The following is a 5,975-nucleotide window of genomic DNA, read 5'->3' on the forward strand; positions in this document are numbered from 1 at the left end:
CTCAGTAACCATGAACTGTCAATATCTCCTCATTTGGGAGTGGAGCCTCATTTGTTTCACCACTCATGCTAAAATTTCAACTGAGTTGATCTTTTGCAAGTCTTGTGCTGGTAACCATAGCTGCTGTGAGTTCAGAGTATGTTGGCCATGCCAAGTCCAGAAGACAACAGTTGACAGAATTCTTCCCATTTTCCAACTCTTACACTCTTTTTTTAAAAAAGTTTATTTATTTTTATTTAATTTAATGACTACACTGTAGCTATCTTCAGACACAACAGAAGAGGGCATCCAATTTCTTCACAGATGGTTTTGAGCCACTATGTGGTCTCTGGGATTTGAACTCTGGGACTCCGGAAGAACAGTCAGTGTTCTTAATCACTGAGACATCTCTCCAGCCCCCTACAATTTTTATTTTAATGTTTATTTTTATTTTTGGTTATTTTATTTATGTTTCAAATGTTGTCCCCCTTCCCAGTTTCCCATCTCCAAATCCCTGATCACATTCCCCTCCTCCTGTTTCTATGAATGAGCTCACCCATCCACCCACCCACCCACTCCAGCCTCACTGAGCTAGCATCCTCCTATGCTAGGGCATCAAGTCTCCCCTCCATTGATGCCAGATAAGAGAATCCTCTGCAACATAGCCATGGGTCCCTCCATGTGTACTCTTTGATTGGTGGTTTAGTCCCTTGGAGGTCTGAGAGGTCCAGTTAGTTGATATGTATTGGTGTTGCAATCCTCTTCAGCTCTTTCAGTCCTTCCCTTAACTCTTCCATTGGAGTCCCCTGTGCTCAGTCCTGAGCATCCGAATCTGTATTGGTCTGATTCTGGCATAGTCTCTCAGGGAACAGCTATACCTGGCTCCTGTCAGCAAGTGCTTCTTGGCATCAGCAATAGTGTTTGAGTTTGGTGTCTGCAGATGGGATGGATCCCTAGGTGGGACAGTCTCTGAATGGCCTTTCTTTCAGTCTCTTTTTAACTCTTTGTTTAGGGAATAGTTTTCTTTCTTTCTTTCTTTCTTTCTTTCTTTCTTTCTTTCTTTCTTTCCTTCTTTCTTTTTTTTTTTTTTTTTTTGGTAGAACTTAGCATTTTATTTAGATCTTCATTAAACTGTTGGAATTGAGAACCAGACATACGTAATAAACCTCCAAAAAATAGATCCTGAAAGGCACTTTCTTGCTTAGGGCAAGCAGTCATGGAATAAGCATGTAAACAAGCTGGCTTCTCTGTACCACACCAGCCACGTCAGCTTTCTCCATGGCCAGCTGCACCAGCTCTGCCCTCCCTTCTGTTAACACCAGCCGGACCCCCTGTAGGTCTAACCCAAGGTTTTTCTGTAGGACACCTTGGCCTACCTGGGAATGCTGGAAACATGTTAAAGGAATTCATGGTGTTGAAGAAAAAAAAAATCTTTTAAAAGCTGCCATCTGAGGTGATGGCTTCTCTGTACTTATGCCATACCCCAGAATACAATAAATAAGCAATTAGAAAATGTTCAAGTATGAAGGGATTTCCTCCTCCCCGCCAAAAGCACTGCTCTCTGAAGGAAGCTGGTTTCTCTGTAGCCACACCAGCTGTTCAGAAAGCTCATTGGAGCTGGTTTTGAAAACAAAAGAAAGTTAAAACCCTGGGAGGAGCTACTGTGCAGTGTGGAGTACTCTTTCTTATAAAGAAAAAGACGTTACCTGGTACCAAAGTGTGCAACCTACAGACCCTCAGGTACTGCCCTGTGACTTCTCCGTGTATCACAAGGGGGCCAAATGCCTGTTTTTCTAGACTAAAAGTTGGTGAGGTTTGGCTAGTGCTGAAACCATGCATAGGGTTGGTTTACTAAATAAAACCTTATTACTATTACGTACGTCCTCCAAAGACAGCTGAAAAGTGGAGAGATTTTGATTTGGTGCTGTTTGAGGTGGCAATTAATAGCATAAGCACCAGGGAGATGGTTTAATTGTAACTGCCTTCTTTTTTTTTTTTTCAAAGTCAGGCTAGAGCTCCAACTGAAACTTTCATTTCATGCAAGATTGATTGGATAGGAACACTCCCTGATAAAGAAATACATAATTAGAAATGAGTTACAGGGAGGATAAGGGCAGGGGCTTCACATTCAATAAATAGAGCTCAAGACATTACAGATTCATGCTGACAGGGCTGTGACATTGCTAGAGTCTATAGTCAAACTACAAGTACTTTATGTGCACAGTACAAGGATATTTTCAGCATCTGGTGGGAAGGTAATTGCAATTAGGACTTTGGAGGATTAGGTGATAGGGCACAAAGGTTCGATTTCAAAGCATTATTCACTACAGTGTTTGTTTCTAGGCAGTTACATGGGTCACCTATGCTCACTATATCCATTATAATGGTGAACAAAACACCTAGGGACAGAATAGCAAGCCCAATTTACAGTCCCCCACAAAAGCTAAAATTCATGTCATTGATTAGAGTGACTGCAACTGATCAGGAGCTGAAAGAGGACAGAAAGATTTAGGAAGAAGGCCCTTTCCCTCAGAGCTTGAAGGCTTCTCTGTAACCTACGCCAACAAGTCTGGGGGAAAAAGGCTAACACTTTCAATATTTAAGCTTTTTGGGCACTTCCCATGGGAAGCTGTCCCTACCAAAGTGGCCATAGGCTGCAGTCCTCTGATAAATTGGCTTCTTCAGATCCAGATCCCTGACAATGACCCCAGGGCGAAGATCAAAATTCTTCTTTACAATTTCTAATAGCTCTCTCTCACTCTTCTGAGAAGTGCCATAATGGAAAATGGAGATCGACAATGGATGAGAAACTCCAATAGCATAAGAGACCTGAACAAGAACCCTCCTGCACAAACCTCCTTTAACGAGGGATTTTGCCACCAAACGAGCAGCATAAGCAGCTGAACGGTCCACTTTGGTATAATCCTTTCCTGAAAAGGCCCCTTCTCCATGAGCTCCCCAACCGCCATAAGTATCCACAATGATTTTTCGGCCACTCAGGCCAGCATCACCCTGAGGCCCACCAATAACAAATCTGCCACTTGTCTGTAGGTGGTAAATTGTATCCTCATCAAGGTCTTTTGCAGGTATAACAGCCTTGATCACTTTCTCCTTCAGAGCATCCCTCATCTCATCAAGACAAACTTCTTCATCATGCTGAATAGATATAACAATCGTGTGGACTCTGATGGGAAGCACAGCACCCCGATCTTGCATATACTGCACAGTCACTTGAGTTTTAGAATCTGGGCGTAACCAAGGCAGTGTACCATTGCGTCGTAGTTCAGCCAGTTTGGCATTTAGCTTGTGTGCTAAGACAATGGTTAAAGGCATACACTCTTCAGTTTCATCAGTGTCATAACCAAACATCAAACCCTGGTCTCCTGCACCAATGTCTTCCTCATTCCCGTCAAGATGAACACCGTGGGCAGTATCTGGTGACTGTTGTTCCAAGGCAACCAACACTTTACAAGTCTTGTAGTCAAACCCTTTGGAAGAGTCATCATATCTAATGTGCTTTATGGCTTCACGAACCACTTTCTGGTAATCAATGGCAGCTCTGGATGTAATTTCCCCAGCAAGAAGGATCATTCCAGTTTTAGCAACAGTTTCACAAGCCACTTTAGCATTAGAGTCTTGTTGAAGGTGTGCATCAAGGACAGCATCACTGATTTAGTCACAAATCTTATCTGGGTGACCTTCCCCTACAGACTCTGAAGTAAAGAGGAACGTCCCCTCCTCGATGAACGCCTCATCGAGCTGCCTGTTCCTGGCGGGTGGTGGTGAGAGAGGGCGACTCTGAGGAGACAGAGCAGCGGTGAGGTGGAGGCCTGCGGAGAACACAGAGGGAGGATTGCTTCAGCTTTCAGCAGGCTGGAGATTCGGAGCGAACGGAGGGGAATAGTTTTCAATCCTGGATAAAAGCAGATGGATTTCAGAATTTAAGGACCCAAAGAAATGCAAAAGATAACTAATTTTAGAATTCAAAATTGAATTTTTTTAAGAGGCTTTGATAATAATAGCTGAATATAAAATAACTTTCCTATGTATTGTTCACAGTGGGGTCCTGGGAGACATCTTTTAACATTAAGGATGATAGATGTCCTGAAAATAAAAAATTTTTAAAAGAAAGAAAAAACAAACAAACAAACAAAACGGGCGGTGAGATGGCTCAGAGGGTAAGAGCACTGACTACTCTTCCGAGGGTCCTGAATTCAAATTTCAGAAACTACATGGTGGCTCACAACCACCTGTAATGAGATCTGACGCCCTCATCTGAAGACAGCTACAGTGTACTTATTTATAATAATAAATATATCTTTGGGCCAGAACAATCAGGGACTGAGTGGGGCCAACCAGAGTGAGCAAAGGTCCTAAATTCAATTCTCAACAACCAAATGAAGGCTCACAACTACCTGTATACATGTAACATACACTGTATGTTACAGTGTATACGTAAAATAAAATAATAAATCTTAAAAAAAAGAAAAATTTTAAAAAGTAAAAATAACTCAAGCTTCAGAGTGATGTTTAGAAATACTGAAGAATAGTCCAGGTTCCTTGTAGAAGTGGGTATCAACTTACCCCAGCACATCAAACTGCAGTAGAACCAGGCATCTCCCCTCCCACTGAGCATAGACAAGACAGCTCTATCAGCTGAAAGAGGCCCAAAGGAAGACAAAAAGGTTAGAGTTAGCCCTTGCCCCAGTTGCCAGAGGTCCCTCTTGAAGACCAACTGTCACACATTTTCAGAAGAGAGTTTCATCACACGCATGCTCTTTGGTTGGTAGTTCAGTCTCTGTGAGTCCCTATGGGCACAAGATAGATAATTCTGTAGATTTTCTCATGGTGTACTTGAACCCTTTAACTTGTCCAGTTCTTCCTCCCTGCCTTCTTTAAGAATATCTGGGCTCCTCTCAATGTTTGGTTCTGGGTCTCTGTATCTGTTTCTTTCAATCATGGGGTGAAACCTCCCAGAGGACAGCCATGCTCATTTCCTGTCTACAAGTACCGGAGAGCATCATTAATAGTTTCAGGGTAGATTCTCTCCCATGACATGTGTCCCAATCTGGACCAGCCATTGGCTGTACACTCCTTCAACTCCTGCTTCATCTTCATCCCTGCATGAAAGGATGGCAAAATGTGGGTTGAATGCCTTGTCATCTTGGCTGATCACTGGAGGTAGCCATTTAAGGTTCCACATCCCCCAGTGCCAGGATCCCAGATAGGGTCACCTTCACGGGTTTCAGGGAGTCTCCCCATGTCCCAGCTTGTCCAGGGATGCCCCACCCCCCACCAATCCCAGTTTTCTCTTCCAGTCCTCCCTTCTTCCACATCCTCCCCACATCTTTACATGCATTTCATTGTATTTCTTTCATAGTCTTCATCTTCTCTTACAAATCTTCCATTTTCTCTGCCCCCATCTTTCTGGTTGATGCCTAAAAGGTTCTTTTTTCTATTTTCGTGTGACATGTATTCTGTTACCATTTTTGCCTCCCTCCCTCCCTTAAGATCTAGCATTCATGGAGGTCAAAATAAGGCATCAGATTCCCTGGAACTGAGAGTTATAGATAGTTGTGAGCCCATTTGAGTTGGAAACCCACACATATCTTGTCACTTGATATTTGACAAAGGAGTTAAAACCATCCAGTGGAAGAAAGACATCACTTTCAACAAATGGTGCTGGTTCAAATGGTCAGCATGTAGAAAAATGCAAATCAATCAGTTCTTATCTCTTTGTACAAAGCTCAAGTCCAAGTAGATCAAGGGTCTTCACATAAAACCATATACACTGAAACTTATATAGGAGAAAGTGGGAAAGAAACTTGAACACATGGGCACAGGGGAAAATTTCCAAACAGAACCCCAATGTCTTATGCTCTAAGATCTACAACTCACAAGTGGGTACTCATAAAATTGAAAAGCTTCTGTAAAGCAAAGGACACTGTCAATAGAACAAAATGGCAACCAACAGATTGGGAAAAGATCTGACTAAT

General features: G+C 42.6%; 1 pseudogene; it reads right to left on the reverse strand.

The window, feature by feature from the left end:
• Window positions 1–2,207: 2,207 nt before the first annotated feature.
• LOC110297982 (S-adenosylmethionine synthase pseudogene) lies at window positions 2,208–4,939 on the reverse strand (annotated as a pseudogene).
• Window positions 4,940–5,975: the final 1,036 nt, after the last annotated feature.

This window comes from Mus caroli, unplaced genomic scaffold (genome assembly GCF_978045245.1).
Source record: "Mus caroli unplaced genomic scaffold, Mus_caroli_1 scaffold_8, whole genome shotgun sequence".
In the NCBI taxonomy this organism is placed as follows: Eukaryota; Metazoa; Chordata; class Mammalia; order Rodentia; family Muridae; genus Mus; species Mus caroli.